This window comes from Agelaius phoeniceus, chromosome Z, assembly GCF_051311805.1.
Source record: "Agelaius phoeniceus isolate bAgePho1 chromosome Z, bAgePho1.hap1, whole genome shotgun sequence".
Taxonomy (NCBI): Eukaryota; Metazoa; Chordata; class Aves; order Passeriformes; family Icteridae; genus Agelaius; species Agelaius phoeniceus.
The window spans coordinates 47,970,915-47,987,707 of record NC_135303.1 but is presented as its reverse complement, the minus strand read 5'-3'; the positions used below and the strand labels follow the sequence as shown (position 1 = coordinate 47,987,707).

Sequence of the window (16,793 nt, the reverse complement as noted above, 5' to 3'; positions counted from 1 at the left end):
GACTAAAGTGAGCTCAGTCAAGCTTTTGTCACTACACTCAGCTGGAGCTCCAGTTTATCCAAAAGCCCACTAATGTTCCTTAACTGTTGATGCAGAATTTTGGTGACATGTTCTTAAAGAGCTCAAAGAAAATACCAGTCCAACAGAATAATGAACTATTTCAGTCTGCTCAATTTCTGCTGGAGTAAGTGAGCAGTTTGATACAAACCTTCAAAGCTGTTGCAAAACATGAACATTTCTTTTCTAAGAATAAAATGCTTTAAGATTACTTCTAACATAAATTCTACCCTCACCAACATTTGATTACGTAGGTTAGACAATATGAGAAAGTTGGAGCAAAGAACCGAAAGTCCAACAACCATACACACAAAAAATCCCCTGTTCTCATGTTTTCTGAACAACTTTCACAGTCAGAGTAGCTGCAATGGCCAGTTACCAAACACAGGACATCCAGCTGATATTTTTTTGACAGCAATGCACAAAACAGCCAGGTCAGAAGTGACCACTGGATTTCCACAGCACACAAAAAGTGTTCCCCTTTTTCAGTAACACCATGTTTGCTAGCCCACGAATTTATTGATGAATTTGTTATGATCTCTGAGGCTGAAAACCATGTAGCTGTTGCAAGGTGTGGGTATTTTTTCTGACGAGCTTTGCTTTTGTCTAGCTGTTCTTTTGCCAGTGTCCTCTGAAAAAATGTCCAGAGTTCATTTCTGTATGAAAGCCCTGGTGAACAGATTGCTTATACCACCTCCAGATGGCAAACTGCTTCACAGACTGCCAGCCCGCCCCCTACCCCCAGTAATTTTTGCTGCTAAAACCTAAAATTCATATATGCGGTACTTAACAAAAACTATGTGGAGAAGTGACAGTTGGTAAAAGTTGCTCAACAGATCTTTTTGTCTTGTGCATTACTCTGGAATGACATGAGCTTTTTTTTTGGCAGTTCTTCTTTCATATTGAAGGGGGAAGGTTCTTGAAAGGTAAAGTACTACCTCAGCACTTAATTAAAGAATACATGAAAAAAATTTCAATTATCAGCAATTTTTACTGCTGACACATCTGAATGTGTGCCTTGGTTGGACCACCTCATCTATTTGGCACTCCAGAGGCAGAATACAGATTTTCGCTTTATAGATTCATAAGAAATACCTCATTTTTCAAATAACTTCTTTCTTTTTTTTCTTCTTTCCTGAAAATCTCCTTTTATCAACAGATAAAACTAAAGAGCTTTAAGACCTTATCATCTCAATGGGAAAATAAGCATATGACCTTGCCCTCAAAAAGACTGTCATAACAAAACAAGATGTTTCTGCAATAAAGCCAGGTGATTTGTTTTGGCTTTGGATTTTTTGTTTGTTTGTTTGTTTGGGGGCATTTTGTTTGGGTTTTTTGTTTGTTTGTGTTTTGTTTGGGTTATTGTTTTGGGTTTGGTTTTTTTTTGAGCCAGCTAAAAAGGATTGCTTGGAGGGCTGCTGTTGTCCCAGAGAAGTAGTTCTCACTCTCACTGTACAAAACCCTGTATCTTTTCTCTTCATGAAGTGGGAATTTTCCCAGTGGGTTACAAGTTAGAGTACACTTGCTTACTGACAAAGCTTTCAAGGGCTTATACTTCTCAGCAACATGAAAAGTTATGAACAGGATGACAAATTCAAATCAAAGCTGTTCAGCCGAAGAATACCCCTAACCTTCCTTCATAAAATTCATCTGGTATGTTACAAAATACAGTCAGAAAACAGTATTTCCAGTCTCTGAAAAGCTGCCAATTCTTATTTAAATTCAAAATTAGTGCAACAGTTGATATTCTTAAAAAAATTTAAAGTTTAAATTTGCCTAATACATTACTAAGGTACAAATGCTTTAGCATAAATATATACTTGCTTCAGGTGTCCCTCTCCTCCGAAGAGTTTACTATGGGAAGATTGCCTTCTCCAAAACAGAAGCTGGGATACTCTATCTAAACTGACTTTCCTCTACAGCCCAAAACTGAAACTTAATAAATATTTGACTTTTACCTTCTGAAGTTAGTATAAATCAATTTCTGGTAAAATGTTTTAATTTGAAAGGCCTCAAAAGTCACTTCCAAGTATTAGAAAAGGAAGCACTTCTGGAACAAAGATAACATTTTTTGAAGGTAGGAACTTCTCATTTCATGCTTCAGAGAAAAATGTTGACAGCTTTTTTAATGTGGAAGAAGTAATCTGCCATCATTGCTGATTACTATGGAAACAAGTCTGCTGTGAAAAAGACCACTGGAGGCAGTCCTCCTGTCCAACCTCCTTGCTCAAGCTGGACTACCCAGAGCAGGTTGCTCAGCACTATGTCCAGATGATTATCTCCAACATGGGAGACTCCAACATCTTCCTGGGCAACTTGTTCCAACGTGCAGTCCTCTCACAGTTTCCTGATGTTCAGAAGGAAGCTCCTATGTTTCAGTTTGTGCTCACTGCTTCTATTCCTCAATCCCACAACCAGAGCTGGCATAACAGAAGGGAATACAGCTACTACTTTCTCCTTTAAATTTCAGCTATTTTGGCCACTTCTTGAGATGGCACGCAATCCACAAATGAGGATGCAAGAACATAATATATTGTCCACTTGATTTAGGGCAAGAATATATTGAGGCCAAAGAAAATGAAATTAAAAAATCATACTGCTGTCTGCCTATTCGGAGAACAAGGAAGAAAATCCATTAATTCCTTTTTTTATTTTTCAATGTGCATTTGCAACCTTCTCAGTTGCAACACCAAAATATAAAAAGGCATTTTTATCCTCAGTAGGAGGTAGTATACCAGTGGAAAGGAAACATACAGTAAAAGAACAGTTAGCTCCCCAACCCCACATGTTCAAACAATCAAAAGCCATGAATTTAGAAAACATGTTCAATTTAAAAGCTAACTTAGAAAAGTTCAATGCAAGAACTAGAAATGACTATGCCCTAACTCTTTCTTCCTCCTAAAAAAGGCATCATTTGGGAGAAACTTGCTGAGTAGGAGTTCTAAACCCACCATTTTAGCAATGCACAATCAATTAATTCTGTCACGTATGTGACAAGAAATAGGAGCAGCTACAAACCTTGAAAAGCAATAGTTCATTAGAACCTGCAAACCTTTTAAAAGCTTTCCACAAAATGCTCCCTTTTTTCAGCTTGCTGTTTTCTGAGAAGTAAGAGCAGCAGAGTTACCAAGAGGAGGACCCTACATAACTGACTACAAAACAAACTGAATGTAGTGCCAAAGCTGTAATTATTGTAAACACAGAATTTACATACTTATCCAAATTGCTCTTACAGTAGAGCATTAAAGCCAATGGTGCAATTTATTCATATTAAGGAAATTCATTACAACACTGTTCACTATCTGTGCTCTCATCTGAAAAAGCTGTAGTACAATACAGTGATCAAAACTATGGACTAACTACTGGAAATAAGCAAATTAAGTTTTTGTACAAAAATGCTTCTCTTCCAAAAAACCAATTATATATATTGGTGGACTCTTGCATCAAAGATTCAGTTTCTTGTGAACTTAAAAGTCTGATTAACTTCAAAGAGAAAACCTGAAGATACCATATGCTGAGAGAAGACAAAAGATAAGTTTCAGCACTGCTCAGAGAAGGGAGTCAAGTGCTATTTATTGCACATACTGATTGCTAGTTCAGACTGTCAAAACTTTGTTGTGAGGTGACACATAAGCAACAGAGACCTGGCCTTCACTATTTATTACTAGGCAAAGTGAGGAAAGAAGTTAAAGTACAATGTGAATTTTGCTTACAGTCAGGACAATCTTGTACGCTCCAAATGATGATATTTGATACAGAAATGACGGAACACAAAAAACCCAACTGTACAATCTTTCCAGAATTAATATGCTTTCTGATTCACTCCCTACATGAAAAAACATACACTTAATGAAGCTAATTATCAAGGTACTGGGGTGAGCACTTTTTTTCCTAACCGGTTATTTGCTTAGTGTTCAGTGCAGCATACCTATGCTAGACAAAGTCCGCTACTCAAAGCTAGGCTAGCTGAGGGCAACAGCTTACCACATGCACTAGGAGGCTACAAAGGTGATGCCACAGCAAGGCTTAAAAGGCTGGGAGAGAGTAGCCGGTAGCAGCAACACACTTAGAGCATATTTTAGTTCCACATTAATATATGTCTCTTCTTCCCCAGCTTTCAGTGACTGAGGTGTGACAATTATAGGAAAGCTGAATTTATAAAGGAGGCCGAAGCAGAGAAGCAAGAATCAAAGGTTATGCTCAAAGCCAGCAGACAGCATGGAGCAAAAATGATCAGGGCATGAAGAGATCATAAAAAGACCAGTACATTTTAACTTACAGAAGAAGTAACTAAAGGACACAACACTTAAGCCTAAAAATGAGAAGTCGTAGGTTTACATAACAGTATGAAAGTCAGTGACCAGACAAGGAAGAATATCTCAGAAGACTACAGGAAAGACACACTAAAAGAGAAGGCAAAAGGTCATAGGGCATAACGCAAGTTAAGGAGGGCAATTGTGCAAAACTTCTAAAAGAAATTACCCAGAAGGAGCTTTTACACAGGAAAAACTGGAGAAAGCACTAAGTGTATCTCACATGAAACAGAGATCATAGAAGTATATTGTTCAAAATTAACAAATATGACAGTAATTTTTGGGATAATCACACATCAGACAATTTTTGGGATAATCACACATATTTAACCTGCCATTCCCTAATTTACATAAGATATTTTAAAACTTAAGGCTTTACAGGGACAAGAAGCTGCACGTGTTGCTCACAGGAGAAAAACAGCAGTGGAAAAACTTCAGGTAGCTACCTGAATACTGAGGAGCTGAACTGTGATCATTAAACAATCTTTTCTAACTCAGAATGGAGGAACAGGAAAGTTATCCTATGTTTTCATGGCTGTAGCTGAAATTAAACCACACAACACAAGTTTTTTGAGTAACCCTTGGAAGCTCATCCTTGGAAGCATGCAGGGTTCGGTATCACACATAATTACTTTAACTGTTCATTTTTCCCTCTCTCTTAACCCCAAATATGTAACAATTCTTTGCTTCTCTGACTAGATCTGCTATACCATTGTACAGAAATATCAAAACATCCATTTCTCCCACTGCAGCAGTTTTAAAAATTTATTTCACTCATACTCCTTTGTATCTGAGGCATATTGCCAAATAATACAAGACTGACAACATGACATTAAATGTCTAGCCAATAATGCAGACCAACTAGCATGCTAATGACAATGTACATCTCACCAAAGACTTCTTTTTAATTGAAAGTGTTAATGCTAATCAGAGAGAACACTTCAGCTTCCTCATCCATCAGAAGACTCAAATATTCACTTGTTTCTTAAGTTGGACAGCAAACAGATGTTATGTATCAGAAAGCTTAGAACTCCAATCAAAGCTTATTTGGAAAACATGAAGGACATGGCTGGCACATGAAGTACAGCAACTCCCCAGGGCGAATCCTTCTGCCTTTTCTCTTCCCACCAGCTCAACTGCAGATGCAAAATATAAATACTGCCTCCAGCATTTGGACTACTGCAAAAGCCCATACAAGCTTAGTCCATTCTCCTTTTGTGACACTACTTCAATAAGAAAATATATTTACAGGAACGTTTTCAGAACATAGTTCACTTTGCCTCTAAAAAACGAACTTCTAAGAACAGGGAGACTGTCCTAGGTGTACTACTACCAGTTAGTGGTATTACTAACTACTAGTAGTACTAATACAAGTAACTAGGCAGTTATATTCAGGAGATTTTTTTTTCCTCAGTTGCATTGCTCAAATCTTACTTAAGAAATTTACAGTTATTTACCCTGCAGTGTAATTACCACATGCCTTTTCTTCTCTGATTAGAACACAAAGCAGACATGAGGCATACTTTTTGGTCCTGCTAATTTCAAAGAAGCAACAAGTTGATTTAGCTAGTGGACAGAACCCAGACTTCTCAAGCAGGTGCAAAAACACAATCTCAAATTGGAATACAGTAAACAGCTGGAAGTGTTCCTTAAAAAAAAACATTAGATTTGTGGGGGTTTTGTAAGATCTTCCAAACTCCATCCCACTCTAGTGCAATTACAGCTTTGTACACTCCTGCTTAACAGAAAGATTTTCTATTAAGATATCTCTTAGGAATGACATGGAAAAAAGGCAATCCCAGCAGTGGAATGTGGAGTGAACACACTCCCAGAAAGCAGAGGATGGAGAGATCAGAAGATTCGCTAAATCATCTTGAAGAAGCAGTGATGGGTTACTATAAAAGCTTCCTAATTATTCAAAGCAATTAAAAATCAAGGCTGTTGACCCGGTTACTTATCATTTTAAAGAGGAAAAAATCAAATTTAAGTAACTTCATAAGTAGAAGCAAGGAGAGGGCCAAAAAATACCTTTAAGGAGATGAAAGGAGGAGCAAGAAGACAAAATCATCATTGAAATCAGAGGGAGTTACTCTGTGCAACCTTTGTTCCCACTGCCAGGGCATGACCGCCACATTTCCAGAATATCCTCAGGACATCTCTATTCAGGAGCAAGCAGAGCAGCACACTGCTAATAAAGTAAACATGGAAGACATGACCCAGCCAGTTCCACAGACAGGCAAATATGCTTGATTAAGTGTGGGCAGAATTGTTCAACTAAGGAGGGTTTATCCTCATCTGTCTAAAATGGTTCTGCAATTTATGGACAAGGCCTTCAAAGTTTCAAAGCAATCCATTTCAAAGCAATCCTCATTTCCTAGTCTATTAAATCAGCAGCGGGCACGACCTGGGGTCAAATGGAAGAAAAATATACAACAGAATTATGACAGTATTTAACAATTGCAAGTGAGGAGCAAATAAAGTGACTGATGAAATACAGTGCCAGTAACTACAAAAGAGTCCACACAAGGAGAAAGACCATTCCAGCTACACTTGTGAACCAAAACCTTCCTTTTGCCTTCTCCCCTTCTGTAGTCCCATTAAGACTATAGAATGAGACTGAACAATACCTCAGGGTTTTCCAGTACCTTGATAACTGCATTCTTAAGAACCTGTAATTAGTCAGAGAACACTGATTAAATAGATGAATGTGGGGAAAAGCAAGAAGACAGCACACAGACTCTTCAGCTTTTAAACCGCTTGAGTATAATACTGCCAAAAAGAACGTTGATGAAGAACACTCACTGTGCCTCAAAAAAAGTCCAGCCCACTGAACACAATATGCTTGGTAGAACTTCCCCCTCTGGAAGTCCCTGACCAGGACTTCTTGAAGCTTGGTAATATCATGGGACAGGTACAGTCAGCTTGTATTTGTCAGATACTGGCTTATGACTAGCCAGTATCTGATGAAACAAGAACAATTTGCTCCAAAAGCCATTGTTCACCTTCTACAAACATTCCCTTCCAGACTTGCAAGGCCAGCTGTAGACAGGTTCCAGGTTTTGGAAAACTCTTCAGTACTTTTGTGTGGTATCAGTAAAGCTGGGGCTTTATTGATAAAGAACAGGGCACCATCAACAGGACTGACAGCAGTCCTTTTCAGGAGAAGAAACCCATTAATAGACATTGTGTAATTACTAGGGACAAGCAGTTGTTCACAGTCCTAGTAGTTCCTATAGGACTAGTAAGTGCCTGAACAAGGCAAAAGAATGTTCCTGATCCCAGGTCAGATAAAATCTATTTGACACTTTCTGTAGTAGTCTGAAAGTAGTCTGCTTGATTACAATTTTTTCTTTTCTGCAACATCTGTTTGCAGCACTTTGCAAAATACAGCCTCTCCAAGCACAACAGAAATGAACCTAAAAGCATTCTGCACCATGAAGAAAAAAGCATGCCATGTTGTTTCCTGGTTCAGAAGCCCAATACCAACCCTATGATTTTCCTAGAACATGACCAAGCATCAGCTGTGAATTTCTAGCAGTATACAAGCACTGAGGGAAGGCTGAATTTCTTTGTGACAGACCCTTCATGGAAACTGAAATCAGAGAGAAGAACAGCAGATAACATTAAGACTACATAAGTCAAAATAGAAGAATTTCTGGAGGAAATTATGGGTTTGTTTCTCTTCTTCCTCAAGACACCCAGAGGCGATGGATGGCAAGACAAGCTGGAATACAGGGAAATATTAGGAATAAGGATCTGAATATCAAGGAAATTAACAATGGTATGTGTGGCCAAGATTTAAGCATGGGAAAAATGGAACTGCAGAGAGCTCCTGCCAGACACAAGCTCAACCTGTCTAATACTAGAAGATTTCCACTTTTTCTAATAGTGGGATGTTATAACATCTTCAAAATATCCTTTCAAGAGAGCCCAGCACAGAGCAGTGACTAAAGTTCTCAACACAATCTCTCAGAAAGATTGAAAGCCTTGCTTAGTGCTCCTAATAGACCTAGGTCCAGATCTTCTTTCAAGAGACAGTTTGAGAGAGAAAAACACAATTCAGATTATTTAATTCAGGTATCAGTAGTTTGCCTCAATAAACCATTTAATTTAATGTCATTTCTCCTAGAATCAAATGACTAAGCTGTGCTCTGGATTTCTAGACACAGATCCTCACTTGTCTAACTGCCAATGTGCCTACATTGTTTTCATAACAGAAGCAACACCTTATTATGGGAAACTCTCTAAGTTTTTACAGGAAATTGTTTCTCTCCAAAAATGTCACCCATACTAAAAAGCTTATGAGAATGAATAAGTTGAAAATAAGTGATGCAAAAATGTTTTTAATTAACAGTTCATCTGGGGGAGGAAGTGCAGTCAAACGCTTAGTATGACAGGGCTAATACGTTTCTGTGAAATGATAACGTGGTTCTGGGTGATAAGGGCAATTCAGGTTTTCTGCTTTTCACTTGATATGAAAGAAAAGCTGTCTAACATTCATTATAAGCCTTGTACATGGTTTATATCGTATTTGCTTGTGCATATCAAGTACCAGACAAAGAGCAACAACCCTGTACTATTACTGTAAAGGGGGAAAGCAGTGTGGCTACATGAGCAAACCATACAGCAGAGTCAGGTAAAAATTACATTCAGCAGCTGAGGTTGACATTTACCAGCCTGCAAACTTATGCTTTGCAATATTATTTAGGGTCAGGCAGGAAGGATCAGTACCTCAAATTGAGAGGTACTAGCTTCAGCCCCCTGATTTGTGAGGATTATTCAAAATTGCAGTTACAGACTGCATAAGCTATTGACTTTGATTCATGAACAATCTGGCTTTTCTTCCTGAAAAAAAAAAAAAGTTTGCTCTCTTTTTCTCTTCCTCCCAAGTTCTCAAGTATATGTACCTTCATCACTGATGCTATCTCTATCATTATTTCCACATGGTGATTTTTTTTAACAGCCAAAAATTAAAAAAATCAATGCCATCACTATTTATTTACTTTTACAAAGCACTCATTTGTGTTTACTGTGTACATCCTAGTAGCCCTTTAAAGAGTATCAAAATGGATTGTAATAGGTACAATGGATGATGAAAGGAGGAAACAAATACCACCTAGAAGTTACTACACAGGCAGAAAAAAAGTGGTTGCAATCTCTTTGCTTTCTTTTCTTGATCCCATGTTAGAGCAGCACTACCAATGAGGGAAACACTTCCAGATTTCCTACGTACCATAGGTATGTATCTGTAAGAACACCCAGTGGACCTGGACAAGTGGTTTACCTCAGTTAGCACCTACTGCTAGTGTTAAATTGCAGCAGTAGGTTCTAAGGTGGTCAGAAGCCAGGTGATAATGTGCAGCTATTTCTGCTATTCCTAGCTGCACCTTAAGAATACATAAAGCTATTACCCTAGAAACACAGTTTTTGGGATATTCCTTGCATTGATTCTAGTAGATGCCTGATGACATGAAGTAGAGAAAACATACATGCACAAGCCAAATGCTTTATGAACTCTGAAAAGACCAAGGCTGTCCTTATCTCCCTTGAGCACCCAATGCCAACCTAACGCACCAACCAAACCAGCTCTTGCACATGTCTTGATTTCGCCTTATTCTTTTGTTTGTTCCAAAGGTCCACAGTATCACACTCAATAAAAGGAAACACTGAAGCACTTCTAGCAAAGGGTTCAGATGGTGTTCTTTAAAGAGACTGCTGCATCATCAGGGTGAAAGCTTCACAGAGGGATAATCTACCTAAGAGCTCCTGGAGAGGCTCCATACACACTCATTCCAGTGAAAAACAGATCCCTTCAAACGCAAATCAGAAAATTTTCTTTAAACAATACAGATGTCTTTGATCACGTTGGAAAGCCTAGAAATGGGCACATTTTCACCACAGTACAAAATACAAGCTGGGTCAGCTACAGCAACACCAGCTGATTCCTTCAAATACCAGTTTTTCCTTGGTATGCAAACCAAGTGCTACTTGGAAAGGAGCACTTCCTTACACACACTAGGACAGAAGTCATTTCCCTTTTCTCCTTACTCATAAACCCATGCACGCTTCCAGAAACATGGTTTCACTGCTGAGTAAAGTTTATTACTCTCTATTCCTGTCAACAACCTTGCTGACCTCTGTCCTTACATGAAAATATGTTTTCAAAGCTCCCTCCATTATTGTGATGGATGCAACTGCTTTCTGAAGTTTACTCTGAACATCACAGCCACTGATATTTTACCAGAGGATGGGTACTAGATAGAAATAATCCACCTGAAAGATTGTTGCAAAAACACTCTCAAAAATCCAGGTACCAGATTTACAAAGACAACAGAAAAAGTGCAAAAATTTCAATCAAATGGCAAAGCAGCAGGTCAGTCATAAGTAGATTTAACTGAAAATCACAGATTAGTCTGAACACTACTGTTTCCATTCCATTTATACAGCTGGATTATTTCTGAAGCTTTGTTAGCTCTGCAGTTGCTTTCTCTCCAGTGGCGGGGGGGGAATGGGGGGGGGAAACACACAGACACACAGAAAAAAAAAAAAAAAACAAACCCCAAACCAAACAAACAAAACCCAACACATAAACATCACCCACAATTTTTTGAAATCCTCCAATCTTAGGTTAAAAATTTGAAATCCCCAAAAAGCTAAAAAAAGACATGATACATGAACCTCTATCTACATCAAAAAGTTGTGGTTTAGCATTTTAATTGGAATTTCATTATTGTATTTTTTAATAATTCCAGACTGCTCCCCAAAGGCAAACTTACAAGTATAAAGAGCATCTTTATTTCTGACACATGAGTAATCTAGTAGGATTCACAGCCTTTATCTAGCTCCTTCTGTATATTTATACTTCTTTTTTCAATATAATGGCTGCAATGCAGTTCACTTTCAATTTTAAATGCAAGTTATAGGATGTGAAACCCAGAAAAACTTGCCTTTAGGGTCAACTACATTACCCTTTTCAGCTGTAGAATTTTTCTAGGCAGAAAACTGTTTAAGTCATAAGCAATCACCATCCAGAAAATAAAACATGCTGAATTCAGTCTACTTCCCTGCATTACCCTTTTCACCCAATTCATCATATAACTCATCTTGCTCCAGGACACCCTATGGAAATAAGTTGTATTTCCTTCTTCAAGCAACCGTCTTGGAGCTGTGGATAAATCATGACATCAAAATCTTTGTGTAGACAAAGGTCAGATAACACATACATACAGGCAATGTTTGTCTGCACTGGTTACTTATGTGGATAATTAGAAATTTTTTTCAGACCATCTTGTGTGGCAAGGTTTTGGTGGCTGGCTACAGGGATAACATCCGTCAGACGATGTCAGAAGCTTCCTCTATGTACAAGAGCCAGTGCAGCCAGCTCCAAAACAGAACCACCAGTGGCCAAGGCCAAGCCCATCGCTGACAGTGACTACATCTCTAAGAGAACATACTTAAGAAGGGGAAAAACTCCTGCACAACAACAGCAAAGTAGACCTCAAAGTCAGTGAAAATTCTGCTTCAGGCACTGGAGCAGAAATTCTTCTGCAGCCATAGTGCTGAGGACTATGATGAGGCAGGCTATCCCTCTGCAGCCCACTGAGGTCCACAGTGTAGCAGAGATCACCTGCAGCCCACGGAGGACTCCACACCTGAGCAGGTGCCTGAAGGAGGCTGTAACCATGCTGGAAGACACACTAGGGCAGTTCATGAAGAACTCCAGTCCATGGGGAGGACTCATGCTAGAAAAGTTGGGAGAGACCTCACAGAAAGTACCTGAGGAGAGAGGAGCAGCAGAGACAAGTGTGACAAACTGACCACAGCCCCCATTTTCCTGAGCCACTCAGATGGAAGAGAAGAACAATCTGGAGCTGAAGTTGAACCTGGGAAGAAGGGAGGGGTGGGTGAAAGATGTTTTAAGGTTTGTATTTATTTCTCATTATCCTTCTCTGGCTTCTCATTGGCAGTTAATTAAATTAATTTTTCTGAACCAAGTCTGGTTTGCACTGACCATACTTCCTGAACCTCCTGTCATACTTTTTCTGCACCATCCAGATGAGGAAGGTAAGTGATTAGAGTGGCTTTGGTGGGCACCTTGTGTTCAAAGTTATCTCATCACAACATATCCTCCTTTCCCCACTGAATTTTACTTTAGTTTCTATATTGTCTCATATGTTCTGCAGAAATGAACTATACTCTGGAATTTGCTTCATACCTCCTAATTCAGTAACATGCTACAGAGGCAATGTGGATTTAGTGTTTCCTTCTCTGTAGCTGCCAATTCTCAGCTTGTGATATCCTCTTTGACTTAGTAAGGTAAAGCATGTCATTGCTGGGTGATCTTGCCTGGCTAGTTATCACCCATTCTCACTCTATTCCATCAGGAATTCCCACAGCCCCATCACACTCTTACCTTTCTCAAGTAAACAAGACCCAGCTCTCCCAAATACTCCTACTACCATAGCTCCTTGTGCTCCAACTGATACTCATGGTAACATCTGAAAGCAAAAGCAGCAACACAGATGCACGTCAGCCAATACCTGCAACATATCCACATAGCTCACCAGTTTTCAGTTGTTTGTCTAGCAGCTTAGCAGCCAAAATACCCCTTTGACATGAAAACTTTGAGAAAGAGGACAAGTTACTGCAGTTATATCCAGGTCATTTTAAGAGACTAACTTCTTTTGGTGGGGATTGTTATCACCAGTGTTTTTATACAACTGAACAAACTACCACTGTTGCTCTTAATGAAGGCATACCTCTCTCCAGTCCAGAACACAATATATATGTAACGGAGAGCTCAAATGAGTAACAACCTTGTGACTTGAGATGTATCAATTTTTTGTTTCAGCACACTACCCTTTTCAATTTCAACAGCTTCTGTGTTATCTTCAAAGCAAAACAAAGATTTCTAATAGCCTCTCTATAGTAATGAAGATCAGCCACTGGACTTCTGGAAGAACTTCTCCTGCCCTTCTCTTTACAAATACAGATTTCAGAGTAAAATAGCACATGACTTGTTGAACATCAGCATAAAGAGTGAAATCAACACAGACCAGTAGATCAGACGTTTACTAATGATACTTGATTTGCAAAGTTGAAGCATGACTATTTGTGGTTGATGCTGAGAATTATGTCTACACTTCCGAAGGCAACAGAGCAAATCTGCTCCTCAAAACCTGCCTCCATCTGCTCTGTTTCACAATGCTTTCTGGAAAGCAACATCTGCAGTGCTTGGGTGAGTAAATTTAGAATTTAAGCGCTCACTGCCCAAGTATTTCCAAAACAAAATATGCTACAGCAAGAGCACGTTCAGATTTAACCAGAGATCAGACTGTCACATTTCTTTTAAATGTATACAACAACCAAAGTCTACTTCCCCTTCTTTCATAACACAGTCGTAACAACAGCAGCTTGCTTCATGTGAAAAAGTGTTTCTTGGTAACACCATAAAAAAAAAGTTCTAAGCCCAGTTTTGCAGTTCATATCAAATCATCACAAGGAATCCAAGCAGCTGAAACAGGACAGCATTTTGTTTACCAGTGCTGAGAATCATTTTCATGTCCCAGAAATGTGTCTCCCAGGACATGATTCTTCACTCTCAGCCTGCTAACTGTATTTTCCATTGAGCACTCTGGGCAGCCCTGGAGAATACGTAACCACATGTCCCGGTCTCCCCTCTCTTAAGACTTTGTGATAGCTCTCCCCTTTTGATGTCACTGCTCCAATGATAACATAAAAAACTTCAGTGGTCACAAGAATGCTGAATATAATAATCTGCAAGCGGTGGAATTCAGCCTACCAAAGATTTTTCACTGCACTTTGAAATTTGTTCCTCCAGCAATAGCCTTGAAATAGACAAGCTTAATCTGCCAAGGAGGTAGCAAAAGCAAAGAAAATGCCTGGACAGCCATAAGAACGATCCAGGACGTTCTAGCATGAACATCTTCAAAAGAGCTGAGGGGTGCACAAAGTTTTTAAACACAAGGAGCAGACAAGACACCAAGAGCCAGGCAAAGCAAAGCAAAGGCTTAAAACACAAACGTTTTATAGGAAATCACCTCTTCAATTCATCACATGGACTGACTGCAAGGAAGAGGCAGCTGACACCCACTCTCCAAACAGGCAGTACATAGGTCCCAACATGGCTGAAAATTAGTTTTCAGTACCACAAGCAGCTGCTAGGAACTTGAAATTTCAAGCTGGTAGTCTACATAAGAGAACATACAAGTGTATTTGTTAACCACAATTTTTCAGATGCACTGCATCTACAACCCAAGAACAATGGGGTTATCAGACCAAAATGATGAGTTACTGATGAGTTACCTTGTTTCTCAAAATAGGACAAGCCCTCCCAGAATGAGCATTTCAAAGTCCCTCTCATTGCTGAACACATCTCTCAATTAATTTATCTGGCACTTTCTGAGAGTTTACCAGGAAAGACAGAACCCAACATCCCCTTCACTTCTAGGACTGAAAAATAAAGAATTGAAGTGCATATTTTTGTCTGTCAGATGAAAACAGACTGTTTGTACATTAACCAGCAAGTAAGTTACGAAGAAGGAATGAGAGGCAGAAGTATAGCTCTGCTTTAAATACAAACAGCTGTTGATGTTTTACCCAGAAGCATTTATATATTAAACACCCATAACAAGAGGGATTTTTGAGTGTGTGGGGAGGAAGCATGTGAAAAAATCGAGCTTGAAAAAAAAGCAGTCTCACAAGACTGAGGTGACACTCAGCAAACTGAGTTCTCACCATCACGTCTGACCGCGTGCAACTAAACCAGTCCCAAATTGCTGCTCCTTCTCTACTTGAAATGCCTGAAGCAGGCATCCCCAGGCTAAAGATAACATGCTCACTACACTGTAACAGAAAGCTTTTCAGGCTTCAAAAGACTGCTGGATATCCAATAATTCAATCCCTCTGCTCAGACCAGGCCAATTTAGAGCAGTGCCTTGTCTGGCAAAGTTCTGAATCTCTCCAAAGTTGTAAGTTCCATCATGTCCACAGTTCTCTGCTTCACAGTGAAGAAAGATTCTTCCTAAAATTATCTGCCAGATATTTAGGTATTTCTGCCTGAGCCCTATTCCCAGTGACTCGCCTTACCAGCACATGCGAAAGTCTGGCACTACCTTTTCTTCATCTGCCATAAGAGAACAGAGGCCATTGGGATCTCTCCGTTGGGATCTAGCCTGGGCCATCTCTTCAGCCATGCTGTGGAATCCTAGTGTCCTCTCCCTCTCCTTACAGGTCCCACGCTACAGCCCCTGCATCAGCTTGCTGCCCTTGAGCAAGCAAGCTCCACTACGTCAGGAACTGCTATCCCTGAATGGGTGCCACCCACCCAATAATTTTAACCATATTTACCATTTTCATAGCTTTTCCCTAATCCTTCATGTTCAGAATGCCTCATAAAATAAAAAGCTGTCAAAATGTAACAAATCCTTTAAGTTATTTTTCCTCAGTGTCCAAATTCTTCATTAGTAATATTTTTTGGTATCTCAGTGCATAAAAGCAGAATCAATACTGTACGGGCACAAGAGACTGACAGTGTTATAAAAATTAAATTAAAATTTTTAATAAAGAAAAGACTATTTTTCTATCTCATTCACTTTTTCCAACTCAACAGGCCCTTGTGACAAACAACATCAAATACATCTTGACTCTCACTTTTTTGAAATACACCCCTGCAGTGTGTACCTCAGTTTGCTCATCTTTACAAGCATAATCACATATTTCTCAAGTTTGAAGACACTTTGTCTTCAATGATAAAACCAGGACACACTTGTCATACTGCTGGCTAAAAGCTTTCACTTCCAAGCCTCCAAAAATCAAAATGCATTTCTGAAACAGCTGAGAAGTCTAACCTGTACCCAACCTCCAAAATAAGCTGTAAAAGCGATTTTCAGATCATATCATAAACACTTCATGTAAACTTGCTCAAAAACACACACAAACCACAACGATTACAGACTCACAGGGTTTCTGTGCCAAAAGGCTCGATATCCTACTACTAAATCTGCATGATAATTCTTTCCAAAAACTACTGCTTACTCTGCTTGGCTTTGGGCCATTTCAACTTATAAACAGGAAAAAAGCCATGCCATGGAAAAGATATATACAGAGAGCTTGCACACACTAAAAAAGGAGATGATCACATTTTTACGCATTTTTAATGGAAATTCAAAAAATCACTTTAGACTGTTGACTTGTAGGTAGGGAGAAAAAAAATCCACCACAATCCAGATCCCACAAACATTTGCACAGGCTCTTAATGAAAGCAGAAGAATCCATGTGCCTAAAAGCCAAAACTTCACAGAGCGAGAACTCAATCAGAAAGTAAACATAAATCTCTAATATTTTCATTCCAGAACCTGAATATACTTTAGGTGCCAAGCAGCAAAAGATAAAGTGGAGATA

The 16,793-nt window shown here is 39.1% G+C and overlaps 1 protein-coding gene and 1 long non-coding RNA gene across 2 annotated transcripts in view; both read right to left on the bottom strand.

The window, feature by feature from the left end:
* Nucleotides 1-16,793, bottom strand: part of RNF38 (ring finger protein 38) — a 104,341-nt gene that overhangs the window by 79,584 nt on the left and 7,964 nt on the right. The window lies entirely within an intron of this gene.
* Nucleotides 12,200-14,475, bottom strand: LOC143691952 (uncharacterized). Its single transcript, XR_013179754.1, has 3 exons — nt 14,432-14,475; nt 12,784-12,868; nt 12,200-12,253 (listed from the first exon to the last, which is right to left on the bottom strand). It is a non-coding gene; the product is annotated as an uncharacterized LOC143691952 (long non-coding RNA).